General features: G+C 39.9%; 1 protein-coding gene and 1 long non-coding RNA gene across 2 annotated transcripts in view; one reads left to right on the top strand and one right to left on the bottom strand.

Annotated features, from left to right (window-relative positions):
• MPPED2 (metallophosphoesterase domain containing 2) overlaps nucleotides 1-15,408 on the top strand; it is a 205,191-nt gene that overhangs the window by 67,893 nt on the left and 121,890 nt on the right. The window lies entirely within an intron of this gene.
• Nucleotides 9,385-12,068, bottom strand: LOC118852636. Its single transcript, XR_005010617.1, has 3 exons — nucleotides 11,795-12,068; nucleotides 11,130-11,259; nucleotides 9,385-9,582 (listed from the first exon to the last, which is right to left on the bottom strand). It is a non-coding gene; the product is annotated as an uncharacterized LOC118852636 (long non-coding RNA).

Raw genomic sequence — 15,408 nt, 5'->3', positions numbered from 1 at the left:
CCAGATTTGAACTCAGGAAGATGAGTCTTCCTGACTCCAGGCCTGGTACTCTATCCACTGTACCAAGCAGCTGCCATAACATAATTCCTCTCAATTTTTTTCACCTTGTTTTCTGTCTCTATCATGTTCAGGAGCTGAGAGCCAGCTTTCTCCCTGAACCCTATCCTTTCCTGCCTCAGTTAAACCCAGCCTCTGGAGCTCCTACTGCCTAACCCACTCTAGTTACTGGAGTCCCCATCTCCTTCCCCAGATGAAGCCTCCTCCTTACCCTCCCTGTTCTGAGAGCCACAAGCAAGGCTGTTACAGGAGGGATAAGGGCTGAAACCATTGGGGGGTCGGGTGGAGCCTCACTCTTGGCATCCTCAGCTGGAAAGCAGGGTGGATTTTCCCATGGAAACAATGTTATATAGGGTGGTTGGATTCTCAGTTATATTATGGGTAAAATTGGCTTTTGTGGGCTGACCTGGAAACCTAGCTGTACTTTATAGCATTGTTTCTGTGGGAAAATGCCTTCCAAGCTCCTAGCCAGCTGACTTAACAGACTTAACTTTTGAAACACAAGTCACTTATAAGTTGGGAGTTGCTTGCATGGTGAGTTACTTTGTAAGGTTATTTGCTGTTAGGAAATCACCCTGGAAAAACACAAAAGGATCTCTAATAATCACAGCTCCCTACCACTTCTGGTATCCTTTTAATATCTCCTTACATTTTTTCCCATCTCTTCACTCCATTCTTTGTTCCATATCTCTCTCCATCTCTGGTTCTCTGTAGTTCCTAGAGTACTCCTCCAATGCAAGCTGCTCACCCCTGAGTGCTGTATACACAGACTTCAGAGGGTCCCATGCCCTTCATTATCCACTGTCAGCCCCAGTCCTCTTCGAAAGAAAAAAAGAAAGAACTTCTAGCTTCAGTTCCAACATCTAATATTTCTGCTGCATTTTTGGCCATCACTCTAAAATACCATAGTGGAGAGTGTGTGTGTGTGTGTGTGTGTGTGTGTGTGTGTGTGTGTATGATAGGGTTTTTTTGCTGTTTCCTCTTTATTTTTTCCCCATCATGGGCATTGTTACATTCAGCTGTCTATTGTAAATGATGTCCCTGCATTGTACAGAACCACCCGGGGAAGGGTTTATTTCTGTTTTCTGTTGTATAATTAGAAAGCCTGGGTTCTCGGGTGGTCTGCTTTTTCTGCTAAGAGTTTATCTAGCCGTCTGGAAAGTTGAAAATGGCTTTCATCACGACACTAGCGCCGAGGACTGTGGCTTCTAATCTTGGCTCTTCTGGTAGTCCGGGCTCTGACTTTAAGTCATTTGATAGTTTGGAGCCTCAGTTTCTCCATGACTTAAAAGGAAGAATTAAAATAGAATCCTAAGTGTTCAGGACTCTCAGATTTGGAAAGTACCTCAGAGGTTATCTAGTCTAACCTGTAACTGCGCAGAAAATTACTCTAAAATCTCTCTGGTGAGTGGCCATTTAGTCTCCATTTGAATGAATGAAAAAGCATTTATTTATTTATTATTTGGGGGCAGGCACCTGAAAATTATCCAAAATGAGAAACTCACTACCTTATGATGCAGCCCATTCTTCTTTGGGAATTTTTTTTTCCCTTATATCAAATTGAAATTTAACTCTTTGCAATTTCTGCTGCTCTTAATACTTCCCCTCCCCCCCGCCGTGCCCCTATTCCAAGAAAAACAAGTCTAATCCCTCTTTAATATGATAACCGTTCAAATACTTGAAGATAGGGCTGAGATCCCCAACTAAACCTTCACTGTTTCTTTAGTCAGCCTTCACATTGTGGGGCTTCAGATCCCTCTTCTATTCTTATCATCCTCTTTGGGTCCTGTCTAGCTTGTCACTGTGCCTCTGAAAATGCAGCACTCAGTACTGAATATGGTACCCCAAATGGAGACCAGTAATAGGCTGGCGCCTCCTTCCTTTGGCTCACTGTATTTCTTTTGGTAAAATTTTTATCCATTTTTTAATATTACTTTCATTCCCCAAAATATCTGTACTCCTTTCCCTATCCAACAATCCATCCCTTGTAACAAAGAATTAAAAACAAAAACAAAGAAAAAAGAATCCAGTGAAATCAATCTATATCAACCAAGCTTGACATTGCATGCAGTGTTCTGCACCTGTGGACACCCACCTCTACAAAGAAGAGCCGGAAGCATAGTCTTCTATCTTCTCTTTGGGGCCAACCTTGGTCTTTGCAATTTCAAAGCATAAAGTTTTTATTGCTCTTTGTTTTTTCCCTTTCTATGTTCCTTGTGTATCTTGTGTTCCATTGCTTACATGGATCTGCTCATGGTGCGTATCCTTGGATCTGCTTAATTTAATCTAAGTCCATTTAAGTCTTCTCATGCTTCTCTGAATTTGTGTTCATTTCTTAGAGCATTCCATTACATTCATGTATTGCTACTTGATCATCCATTTCCCAAATGAGAAGCATCTATTTTGTTTCCATTTCTCTGCTACTACCAAAAATTCTGCTGCAAATATTTTGATGTATATTTATTTCTACCTTTGTTCTACTTTGAACATATACCAAACAAGAGTATCTCTAGGTCAAATGGTATGAAGCTTTAGTCACTTTCTTAGCACAATTCCAAATTGCTTTCCAGAATAATTGGGTCAGTTCACTTTTTTAAAAATTTAAATTATTTTTTTTTCAATCAGCAAGCATTTATTTCTCACCTCCTCACAATTCCTTCTGTACTCACTGGAAAAAAGTCTTTCTTTCCCACAATTCCTTTTGTACTTGTTGAAAAAACAAAGTAGCACAAATCTCTGGTAACAAATACATATGTATAATTAAGAAAAAGAAATTCCCATTTAGCCATGTCAAAAATGTGTGTCTCATTCTGCGCATTAAATCCATCACCTCTGTCAAGAGGTGGGTATCATGCCTCATTGTAGGTGTTCTAGAATCATACTTGGTCACATCACTGATCAGAATTCTTAAATCTATCAAAGTTGCTTGTCTTTATAACATTGTTATTATAAATATTAATCTCCTGGTTCAGCACTCTTTACTTTGTATGAGTTCATGTAAGCCTTTCCAGGTTTATCTGAAGCCATCCTCTTCATTGTTTCTTGTGGCATGATAGTATTCTGCTATGTTCATGTATTATAAGTTATACAGTCATTTCCCAGTTAATGGAGATTTCCTTCGTTTCTAGTTCTGCCATTACAGACTGGGTTACTATAAACATTTTTGTACATGCAGGACCTTTTCCTCTTTTGTTGATCTCTTTGAGGTAGAGTTTAGTTCAGTGTATGTCTTTTTTTTAAATAAATGAAGCCTGTGAGCACTTTAGGGTTTTTGGCCATCCTCCCAGAACCTCAAAAGCCTCTCACGTTTGTGGACATGCTACCTAAATGAGACCATGAAGTCAAGTGGCTAGTTTTATTTTTGACAAACATACCAGATATCAGTTCTCTCCATTTCACTAATGAGAATTGGGATGAGAAAGATGAAAGGACTGCAGTCAGCACTGAAAGAGGGAATACTCATGGAGGGAATGCCCTCCATGCTTGATGAGATTGAATATCCATCAAAGAATTGTAGCATGTAATAGTCTTAGAGCGGGAAGGGACTGTAGGCCATCCAGTCCAAAGCCCTCCTCTGACAGATGAGGAAACTGCGTAAAAGTGTCCTTAAGTGACTTGTCCAGGGTCATATAGGGATTGTGTGGCAAAGCATAGGATTTAAGTACCAGCCTTTTAAATAACCCAATGAGTGTTGATCTCAATATGGGCAATTCAGTTCAATTTAATGAACATTTGTTAAGTTTTGGGTATTTTAGTTTTGGCTCTGATATGTAATTTCATCCCTAGTGGGAATTCCCTTTGTGGAAACACAGTCCAAACCAAGCTCTTAGCGAGATGCTTGAGGGTATCGAGAGAAGTGTCTCACCTGCAGTCTCACAGCTAATATATATCAAATGTGAGACTTGAACCTAAGCCTTTCTAGGTCCTGGGCCAGAGCTCCGTCAATTATTCCAAGTTTCCCATCAGCTTCTAATTTCTTGTTCGGTTGTGACCAGTTCTTCATGAATCTTCTTGGCAAAGATACTGGAGTGGTTTGCCATTTCCTTCTCCAGTAGATTATGGACCACAGGCAAACAGATGAAGTGACTTGTCCAAGGTCACACAGCTAGGAAGTTTTCGAGGCTGGATTTGAACTCAGGTCTTTCCGACTCTGAGCCCAGCACCCTATCCACTGAGCCACCTAGCTGCCTCTGAGCATATAATAGATACCTAGTAAGTACTTGTTGACTTAAACCAAATGTACCAGGCACTGCAGGGAAGGACAAAATTAGGCAGTTGCATTTTACTTGAGAGAGAAAATACACAAAGAAGTGTAACATATGCTCCTATTTCCCAGTAATTTTTCCATTTCTCAAAACTTCTTTGGACTTATCTCTCAGAGCCCTTAACACACACTGGAATATCCTCTATAGTGGAAGATTTTCAATCTTTAAGGTAGGCTTTCTTAACCTTTTTGGTGTCATGGATATCTTTGGCAGTCTGGTGAAGCCTCAGAATAATGTTTTTAAATGCATAAATTAAAATACATAGCACTACAAAGAAAACCAATTATGTTTGAAATGCAGTTTTCCACATCTATATGTAGTTAAGTTCATGGACTTCTGATTAAGAATGCCTTCTTTAAGAGTAGGCATAATTTTTTTAAATAGTCAAAAGTCAGTTACAGCCATGCCTGATGAATTAGGTGAAAGATCAAGCTGGGTAAATTTATCTTGGATGCATTAGAGAGGGCTAGTTATAAAGTACAGAGGCTGGTTTTCTTGTGTGGCTCATAAACTTGCCCTGATGACAGCCCCAGATGTAGTTCCAGATGTGTTTTGAGGAGTGGCAGCACCCCTAAAATAAGTGTTTGGACTCCAGTGATGACTATTTTAAAGAAAAATATTCCAGATGTCTGAATTCTTATATGTTTGTTTGGTTTTTTAGTGGTCTCATAATGAAAAAGGTCAAATGGTTTCCAAGATTTGTTCTATAATGTTCTATATTCTAATGAGTTCCAATGGAGTGACTTATTGAGTGTAAGTACCCTGAAGGCAGGATCTGGTTTTTCATTTTGGCTCTGCCAAAAACACCATTTTTAGCTTACTGCCCAACACTGTGCCCCACACTTAATAAATGGTTGTTGGATTAGATTGACTTTAGAGGTCCATGAGTTCAAATTCTCACCTAATATTGAGTCCTCTCCAGAACAGCCTAGAATCCTCTGATTCATGACAGTTTGCATTTAATCCCCAAAGAATTTATTAACTTCTTCCTGGGTTACAAAACTGCTGGGATTGCAGGACTTTTCAGATTTATGTTGTTAATCCCGTTTTTCAATCTTTAATTCTGGAATCTTAAAGTACTTTATAGCTTTTATTTCTGTTTCAAATTGTTTGCTAACTGTCTTTTCCCTTCTTTACTGTGTGTTTCTCAGTTCTTCTTCCAAGTTTTGTCCCATGCTTAGCACGGTGCCTGCTAGGTAGTAGGCAATTAATAAATGTTTATAGAATTCAATTGAATTCTTTAAGAAGTGTTAGTTGTTATAGCAGATCTGACCAAATCCTCCCACATATGAACACAGGGAGTTTTTCTTTCTTGCCTGTAAGAATGAACCCAGGATTAGGTTATCTATTTGTCCTCATCCAAGTAACAGCAATTTTTAAAAATTGTGTGGTTGGTCTATTATTATCTATAAAGTCTCCCTATTTTGAATAACGGTGCTTGTTAAAGTAAATGCCTGATTTCTATATAAATGTAGTCCTCTCATGCAAGTAAAAGTTACCTAAAGGTTTACTCAGTTTCGATGTTGATTTAAGCAAAGCATGTGAAAATACCTATACTGTATCCTGCGTATTCAAGTATATAAAAAACCAAAACAAACCCCCAAACCCAACAGCACGGCACAGGTTTCTTTAATTAGAAAGATTTCTTTTTGACGTGTGAAGCAGCAGGATAGAGTGGATGGAGGGGCAAGAAGACAGAGTCAGGTTCAGGTTCCATCTCTGACACTGACTGGCCATGTGATAAAAGAACTAAGATTGCTAAAAGTTGTAACTTTTTTTCTAGGATCTCGCAGGTAGTAAGTGTCTGAGGCTGGATTTAAACTCAGATTTTCTTGATTCTGAGTCTAGAGTCTACAGCAATATCCACTGTGTCACTTAGCTGCCTAGGTTGCCTCATCTCTGTAATGGACATAATAATTCCTGGAGTCATAGAGATGGACCAGGTGCTGTGAAGTTGAGATGATGCCTTTTAGCTCATGAGATTTTTTTTTTTGGAAGGAAAAAGCCATCATCTATTCTGAACAGATATCCTATGAAATGTGCCTGGAGACAGCATATAGGATGCCCTCATTACGTAACATCATAGAGCTTAGAGCTAGAAAGGCACCTCAATTCAAGATAGCACCTGGTCCATCTCTGTGACTTAAGAAATTGTTATCTCCATTATAGAGATGAGGCAACTAAGGCATCAAAAGAATAAGTGATTGGTCCAAAGTCCCAGGGCCACTTAGTGTCAGAGTAGGAGGACTAGGGCCAGTCTCTTGACTTGAGGGTCAGTTACAACACTCCTTTCTTCATAACTTCTCAGAGGGAGTGTAAATAGCAGTTGATTCAGTTCTGGCCAGAAACTCTGAGGGTCCTCCCCTCCCGGATTGGTTCTTTGGGGCAGTCAAACTAGGCTATCTTTTGCCTCAATTATTACCTAGCCTTAATCACTGAATCGGTGTTGCCTCAGACAAACAGAGCTGGGAAAGACCTTAGCTTAAAAGGGCCAAGGTCTCCTACTGCATTAGTACTCCTGATCTATATCTGGCCATTGGACTCGGATGGCTCCTGAGCAGAGAGTGAGGCAGATGACTTTGCACAGCCCTCCCTCACTTAAGTCCAATTCCCTTGCAGGTCAAGACATCACCCTCCTAATGTCATTGGTCCTCTCGGAACGAAGGACAGACCACACAATTCTTGGTATAACTTCCAGGGACTTTCTTTTCCTCCTTCAGAGAGTCTCCATAAATCCTTTTCCATCCCTTATCCGTATGTTCATCCACCCCGTAGTATTGGCGCCCCTGAGTTAATTTCCAAATCTGGGCTCGAGTTTCTCAGGCAGAGAAGTTTTTCTCTGTTCCTCCTTCCAGGCGGATTTTGGCTCCAGTTGTACCTGAGGCCAAGCAGATCAGCTCCAATTCATTTCTTTCCTCCTTGGGCCAGTTGCTTCCAGGAACCAGTCATTCCAGTTTTCCCCGCTGGTTTCTGAATCCTATTATCTCAGCTTTCTGAGCAGCCCGGCCTTCTCTGCCCCGTGTAGTTTTCTAACCTATCACCTACCTTGCTAATTCTTGGCCCTCTCTCCCCTTGACGGATAAATTTTCATTATTGGTTTTGCGTGAAAGTCTTCAGGGTTCCACTCTGGATGACCCCTGTGGTCACTTAGTGATTACACATGCCGGCTGGGGTAATTTATTCACTTTGTTTTGGTGTGAACACGTCCCAGGGGTCTTGTAACTGCTGTAATCACTTGACCCCAGTGACTGCTAAATGCCTTAAACACAGTTATTTTAAATTTATAATTGTTTTCATTAAAAATCCCTTATAGTAACTTAACTGACCTTGCAGTCATCATCGTGGTATGGGCTGGGGGGGAATTAAAAATATTATGATACAAATAATATATTGCTCATCAGATGTACTCCTCATATCATCCCAGCACCCACCCATTTTACATTTGTGCCTGTCGGTGTGTGTGAAAGATGAAAGAGAGGAGTTCATAATTATAGCACTGAGGACGTAATGCAATATGTTTGTTCCAGCCTGCCAGAGACAGACTGCATATCTGGGGAGTGAGCAGTGAAGCGGCCTCATAGGTAAAGGACCAGCAGGATTCCAAAGGGAAAACTGGGCAATATGACTATCCTGTTGGACAAGGGATTCCAGGGAGGGCCTGAAGTTGCCTGGTCCTTTTTCAAAAATCACCAGCCCTACTCCTTAGGAGGAATCTCCAGCCTTCTTGGACCTTCCATCTGCCCCAACCCCACACCGTGCCATTCTGTGAGTCTGGCCTCCTTGCTGTTCTTAGAACTAGACACTCCATCTCCAGCCTCTGGGCATCGGCCCTGGCTGCCCCCCAAGCCTGAAACACTCTTCCTCTTCATCTCTGCCTCCTGGCTTCCTACAAGGCCAGCTAAAATACCTCCTTCTCTAAGAAACCCTTCCTGAGCCCCCATAATGCTGGTGCCTTCCCTCAGTTAATTATCTCCAGTTTATCATGTCTATATCTTGTTTTTACTTAGTTCCCATGTTCTCTTTCTTAATAGAATGTGTGCTCCTTGAGGGCAGGGACTGTCTTTTGCCTTCTTTTGTATCCCCAGTACTTACTATGCTGTGTGGTACATAGTAGGTGCTTAATAAGAATTTATTGACTGTGAACTATTGGTCTGAGCTACAAATCCAAAGCAGCAACTTTCCACCCCTTCTCTTCTCCAATATACCTTTTACAAAGCTGCTTGCATTTATTTTCCTGAAGCAAAAGTCTGACCACTTCAGTCAAGAACCTTTAGGGGCTCCCTGTTGCCTCCAGAATAAAGTATTGATTCTTGTGTTGGGCATTTAAAGCCCTTCAGAATCTGCCTCTAATTCACCTTTCCAGGTTTATTGTGTATCTTTCAGCTTTATTCAGTTGATGGGCAGGTAGGTGGTACGGTGGATAAAGTGCCAGGCCTGCAAAAGACTCATCTTTCTGAGTTCAAATCAGGCCTCAGACACTTACTAGCTGTGTGACCCTGGGCAAGTCACTTAACCCTGTTTGCCTCAGTTTCCTCATCTGTAAAATGAGCTAGAAAAGGAAATGGCAGACCACTGAAGGGTCCTTGTCAAGAAAACCCCAAATGCGGTCACGAATAGTTGGACACGACTGAATAAAAATTTAGTCTATGCTCTAGAAAAAGTGACCTAATTGCTGTTCCTCAGAGTTTTGCATATCCCGACTCCATGAATTTACATAGGCTGTGCCCTCTTCCTGGAATGCTTTCCTTTCTTACTGATGCTTCTTAGGATTCCTCCAAGGTTCAACTCTTTTGCCACTTCTCCTGAGAAGTCTTTTTGATGCCCCAACCTGTTCTTTTTCTCCTCAAATTATCACACACACACACACACACACACACACACACACACACACACCCCATAATCCATGTTGTGGCCCCAGTACCTTGTGGTACATTTTTAATTTTGATTTTGGATTTCCAGCACGAGGCACATAATAATACAGTGCCTTCCAATACAGTAAACTCTTAATAAATGCTTATTGTATTTTGATCTTCAGTTTAATATAATTTGTCAACCCCTGAAACTCATGATTTGTTGCAGTGGAAAGAATGTTAAATGTCAGGAGACCCAGGTCCAAGTTTCATCTCTGCTGCTAGGTCAGTGTGACCTTGGGGAGGTTCTTTCTGTCTTGACCTCAATTCCTTTATTTCTAAAATGAGAACATTGGACTAAGTGGTCTTCAAGGTCCACTAGAGTACAGGTTAGTGTTTAACAATTGACTCTGTGGGGAAAAACAAATAAAAGTAGATGTGGCACAGTTACAGGTTTAATCTGAATTGTTAACAATTTTCTCCATCACTTTCTTAAGTCTAGGCAATCAACAAAACAATAAATTAAGCCTCCATTGGTAGCATTTTCCCATTACCAACTGAAAATTAGCATTCACACTGAAAATTAGCACTTGGCTGTGAAGCCTGGCTCCCCTGCAGCCCTGCACAGGACGCTTAAGCTCTTAAATTAGATATGCTCCCTGTCTCCATGCCCCTTGGAGCAAAATAGTCAGAAGTTTTACATTATTTTTTTGGGGGGAGGGGACCGTTCTCAGTTTCCCTCTCATGTCCCCCTCACCCTAACCCACATCTTTTACTGTTTAGCTTTCACCTTTTAGAAACTGACCTTCTAGCTTTTTCTTTTTCCGTTTTCTTTTATATATCCTAGACTCCTTGAATGAGCACTGTTCATACTGGGCATGGCGCTAGAGCTAAAAGAAAGCTCAGTGACTACAGGCTCAGGGCACCATAGACCCAGAGCTAAAAGAGGCTTCAGTGGCCGACTAATCAACTCCCCTGATAGAGCTGGAGACCCTGAAACTCAGGGGGGTTCAATGACCAGCCCAGCATCACACAGGAGAAGTTAGGGAGCCCACGTTAGATAGAACCCAGGCTTCCCAACTCCATTTTGTTCCTCTTTTGCTATACTGCTCGTCAATTCTCTCTTTCACTATATGACAGTGTTGGATTAGAAGTGAGCTCCGAGTTCCCTAGCAGCTTTAAGAAGGCTTATGATTTGAGAAGTTTTTGTGGATGAAATAACCTAAATACCTTAAAAATATTTTAATATAGAATATCTAATGCTAAAATGATCATTTAATTAAGTGATTTAATTTCCTGAAATGGATCATATTAAATTAATTAAAATTTAATATTATTATATGCTACTAAATATTTTTTAGAACCTAAGTGGTTTTAAAAATGTAGGTATTTCTTATTTTATGCTGGATTAAAATGCTAGGTTGTGTGTATGGAATACATAATGTACAGTGAAGTAAGTTATTAGAGCCTGTGCATATTTTGTTATGTAGTTTGTTTTTCCAGGCAGGAGAATTTTGAACAAAACGTCTTTGAAATTTTAAAAAATAAAATACATACATTTCGTATTTTACATGATTGCACATGTGTAACCTATATCAGATGGCTTATAGTATCAGGGAAGGAGGTGGGAAGAGAAAGAAGGCTAGAATGTGGAACTCGACATTTTGAAAAACCTAACAAATATTAAAAATCATTTTTCCATGTAATTGGGAGGAAATAAAATACTATTTAAAAATAAAAGATTCTTAACAAAAATAAAATAAAATATAGGTATTTCAATTAGCTTTGAGTTTTGCATTCTAATATCTGTTTAAAAAGGGGAGGGGCAACAGGCAATGAGGAATGTAGGTAATAACCAAAACACACATTTCCATTCTTTAACCATAACCCCTTGAGGGGTATTATTATCCTATTTTTGCTAGGGAGGAAATAGATGCACAGAGAAGTCAGAACTTACCCTAGGGTCACACTGCATGAGATGGTGAAGAGTTGGTGTAGAGTTGGGGCTCGAACCCAGGACCATAGTCTTCAAGTTTCATGTTCTTTTAGTCAGAATTATCTGGAGCCATGGAGGGTATCTAAGATGTCTAGGAGCACAAAAATAATCATGAAACAGAAATCTGTTGGCATTTCTTAGTTATTGTGTTTTTATTCCCAAGTGCTCTCGACATCTGGAATTTGTTTTACTACCCTATTTGGCTGGTCCAAGACGCATAATCAGGCAGTTTGCTGTCAAACACTCCATTGATACACCAAGTCCACATGTTATTGTAGCAAGTTTTGCATGCATTTGACAGTTGAAATTGAAACTAACTTTTTGTCTGATTTAACGACTTTTCCTGTGCTTGAGTTTATGGTTGTATTTAAGGAATGAGGAAGGAGCAGTCAATGGACTTTCTGTTTCTCTCACTATATGAAAAGCATCTACAAGAGAGACTCCAAATTATGTGGAGTTTTAATTTTAAACTTGGTCATTCTCAGCTCCCTAGGTTTTGTTTCTCTTTTCTTTATTCTAATCTGTGTGATCGTTCATGGTCTGGCATTTGGACATGGGAATTTCTCTTGTTATTTGCTGTGATGGGGGAGAGGGGCGGGAGGGGGGGAGGGAGGGAGGAGGCAAACCTTTGAGTTTTGGCTCTATGTGTCCCGGTGTGGAAAAGGCACTGGCCTGGGAGATCAGGTATCCTGCTGGGAAACATCACTCAGTGTCCCAGCGTCTCTGTTTTTTTGCAAATTCAAAGAGGTTTTAGTATGTCCTGCCCTTCGTGGTGTTGCATGACGGTAATCGGCTTGTCATGGAGGACGGACGATGCCGTTTGGAGTCAATGACGCCTGGTTTCAAATCTCAGCCCTGATATATGTATCAGATGCGAGACTCTGCATTAAATTGCTTCATTGTTCTCAGCCTCGGTTTGTTCATCTGTAAAATGGAGAGGACAGTAATGACGCCCAAGTTACAGAGTTGTTGTCAGGGTAGGCTGAAATAACGGATGTGAAGATTTTTGCAAATCCTGATATAAATGTCATCTCTTAGCATTGACGTTTTAAAAAAAAAACTAATTTATTATTTATTTGAAAATTATTTTCTTTCTAAATTTTTAGTTCCAGATTCTCTCTCTCTCTCTCTCTCTCTCTCTCTCTCTCTCTCTCTCTCTCTCTCTCTCTCCCCCCCCCCCCCTTCTCCCTTCCCTGCCCACTGAGAAGGGAAGCAACATGATATCTTATTGCTATTTCTAAAGTACGCTATGAGGTGGTTTGGAGCAGTGGAAAAAAATACTTTGGAGTCCAAGAATCTCCATTTGAATCCTTCCATGGTCACTACTTAAGGGACCTTGAGCAAGTCATTTATACCTGCTGGGCCTTAATTTCCTCATCTTTAAAATAAAGGGATGGACTAATCCAGGATCGTATGATTTTTCTGCCTTGCCACCCCAGTAGAAATCTACTGATGCTAAATACTGTTCATTTCCATTGAACTCTGAGTTTATAAAGGCTTTGGAAACCATGATTATCCCCATTTTATGGATGAGGAAACTGAGTCCCCAATAGTTGGCTGTCTTTCTCATGGCTAAATATTTTTAGAGGCATGATTCAACCTGGGGACTCCTGACTGTAAGACCAACTGTCATTTTACTGCACCAAATTTCCATTTATATGTAGGTATGTGACAAATAAGTAAATTAATATTTTTTCAGGTAGAGTAGTGGCTAGAGCGCTATACCTGGAGTCAGGAAAACCTGAATTCAAATGTGGCTTCAGACACTTCCTGGCTATGTGGCCTTGGGCAAGTCATTTAACCTCTATTTGCCTCAGTTTCCCTAACTGTAAAATGGGGATCATAATAACACCCACTTCCCAAGGTTGCTGGAGGATAAAATGAAACAGTATTTGTGAAGCTCTTTGTAAACGTTGAAGTGCTTTATAAATGCTTATTATAATTATTATATTGTGGGAATTCCCTTTATTTTTGAAAATCCATTCTATTATTTTCTCACTTGTTAGAACACAGAAAAGGGGAAGAAGGAAACGATATGCAGTTAAGCAAGTCACTTAATCTTTGTCTGCCTCAGTTTCCTCATCTGCAAAATGATAGCACCAACCTCCCAGGGTTGTTGTGAGGATCAAATATGATCTTTTTTGCTTTGCAAATCTTAAAGCACTATATGAATGCTAGCTATTGTTATTGGCTGTGTATGCAAGAGGTTTTTTTAGGGGATTTAGGAGAAAAAAAAATAAGCTTTTACTCCCGGAATTAAATGCCTTGCCCATTATGGCACAAGCTATGAAGACTGGAGCCAGCTACAACATAATTATGCAATAGTGACTGAAGTATGATTTACAAGTGACTTAAAATTGAACTTTTTATTTTTAATAGTATTTTATTTTTTCCCAATTAGACGTCAAGACAATTTTTAGCATTCGTTTTTACAAGATTTTGAGTTCCAAAAATTTTTCCCTCCTCCCTCCCCTCCATGCTTCCTAAAATGGTAGACAGTTTGATATAGTTTATACATGTGCTGTCATGTAAAACATATTTCCATGTTAGTCACAGTTGTGGAAGAAGAAACAGAGCGAAAGGGGAAAAACATGAAAAAGAGTAAGTGAAGAAAATACACTTTGATCTGCATTCAGAGTCCATCAGTTGTTCCTCTGAACGTGAATAGCATTGTTCATCATGAGCCTTTTGGAGTTGTCTTAGAACACTGCATTTCTGAGAAGAGCCAAGTCTATCAAAATTAGTCATCGTACAATGTGGCTGTAACTGTGTTCAGTGTTCTCCTGGTTCTGCTCCCCTCACTCAGCATCATTTCGTATAAGTCTTTCCAGGTTTTTCTGAAGTCCATCTGCTCATCATTCCCTTTTTTCCCACAAAAATAATTTATTAACCTTAGAATGTAAAAATCTTTTTGTGAAACACTCAGATGCTCTAATAGTATTTGTCGTATAAACTTGCTGATTAGTTGTTTGGAGGATGTCTTTCATAGCTTCTCTCGTTCTCTTTCTAAATTTGTTCTCTCTTCTTTCCCTCTCTCTCCCCTCTCGTTTCTTCTCTACTCACTTTCTCTTCCTGTCTTGTCTCCTTTCCTCTCTTCTTCCCTTCTTTCTCTTATTCTTTTTTTCTCTTCCTCTTTCTTTTTTTAATATTTAATTTATTTATTTTCAGTTTTCAACATTCACTTCCATAAGTTTTAAATTTTCTCCCCTTCCTTTCCCACTCGTTTTCCAAGACAGCCAGCAATCTGATATAGGCTCTACATATACATTCCTATTAAACATTTTCACATTAGTCATGTTACATAGAAGAATTATAATGAATGGGAGAAACCATGAGAAAGAAAACAAAACAAAACAAAAGAGAAAAGAGTGCTTCGCTCTGCATTCCAACTCCATAGTTCTTTCTCTGGTTGTGGATGGCATTTTCCATCATGAGTTCTTTGGAAAAGTTTTAGGTCCTTGCATTGCTGAGAAGGGCTAAGTCTAACAAAATGAGTCCTCACACACTGTGGCTGTTACTCTGTACAATGTTCTCCTGGTTCTTCTCACTTCACTCAGCATCAATTCATATAGTCTTTCCAAGATTTCCTGAAGTCTGCCTGCTCATCATTTGTTGTAGCACAGTAGTATTCCATTACATCCATATACCACGACTTGTTCAGCCATTCCCCAGTTGATAGGCATCCCCTCAATTTCCAGTTCTTGGCCACCACAAAAAGAGATGCTATAAATATTTTTGTACTTGTGAGTCCTTTTCCCATTTTTATGATCTCTTTGGGATAGAGCCCTACAAGCGATATTGCTGGATCAAAGGGTGTGCACATTTTTATAGCCCTTTGGACATAGTTCCTAATTGCTCTCCAAAATGGTTGGATCAGGTAACAACTCCACCAACAATGCATTAGTGTTCCAATTTTCCCACATCTTCTCCAGCATTTATAATTTCCCTGTTTTGTCATGTTAACCACTCTGACAGGTATGATGGGATACCTAGGAGTTGTTCCATAGGTGTTTGGACATTATTTTCCTCTTCTAAGTTTGTGTCTTGATCTTCCTTGTCACCATAAAAACTTTCTGTGGTCAGATTCTTTTTTTGTCTGTTTTTTGCTCTTCTTATTTTGGCCTTTTTCCTTTCTTTTTAATTTGAGTTTTGCTCCTGGGGTAGAAGGAGTACTGTCTCAGGCTTCTTGTGCCAGGGGCTGCAGGCCCTGACTTTTTACCTGGTGCTGCACTGATGTCCT

Source organism: Trichosurus vulpecula, chromosome 6 (genome assembly GCF_011100635.1).
Source record: "Trichosurus vulpecula isolate mTriVul1 chromosome 6, mTriVul1.pri, whole genome shotgun sequence".
Taxonomy (NCBI): Eukaryota; Metazoa; Chordata; class Mammalia; order Diprotodontia; family Phalangeridae; genus Trichosurus; species Trichosurus vulpecula.
The sequence above is the reverse complement of the archived record's forward strand: the minus strand, read 5'-3'. Positions and strand labels throughout refer to the sequence as shown.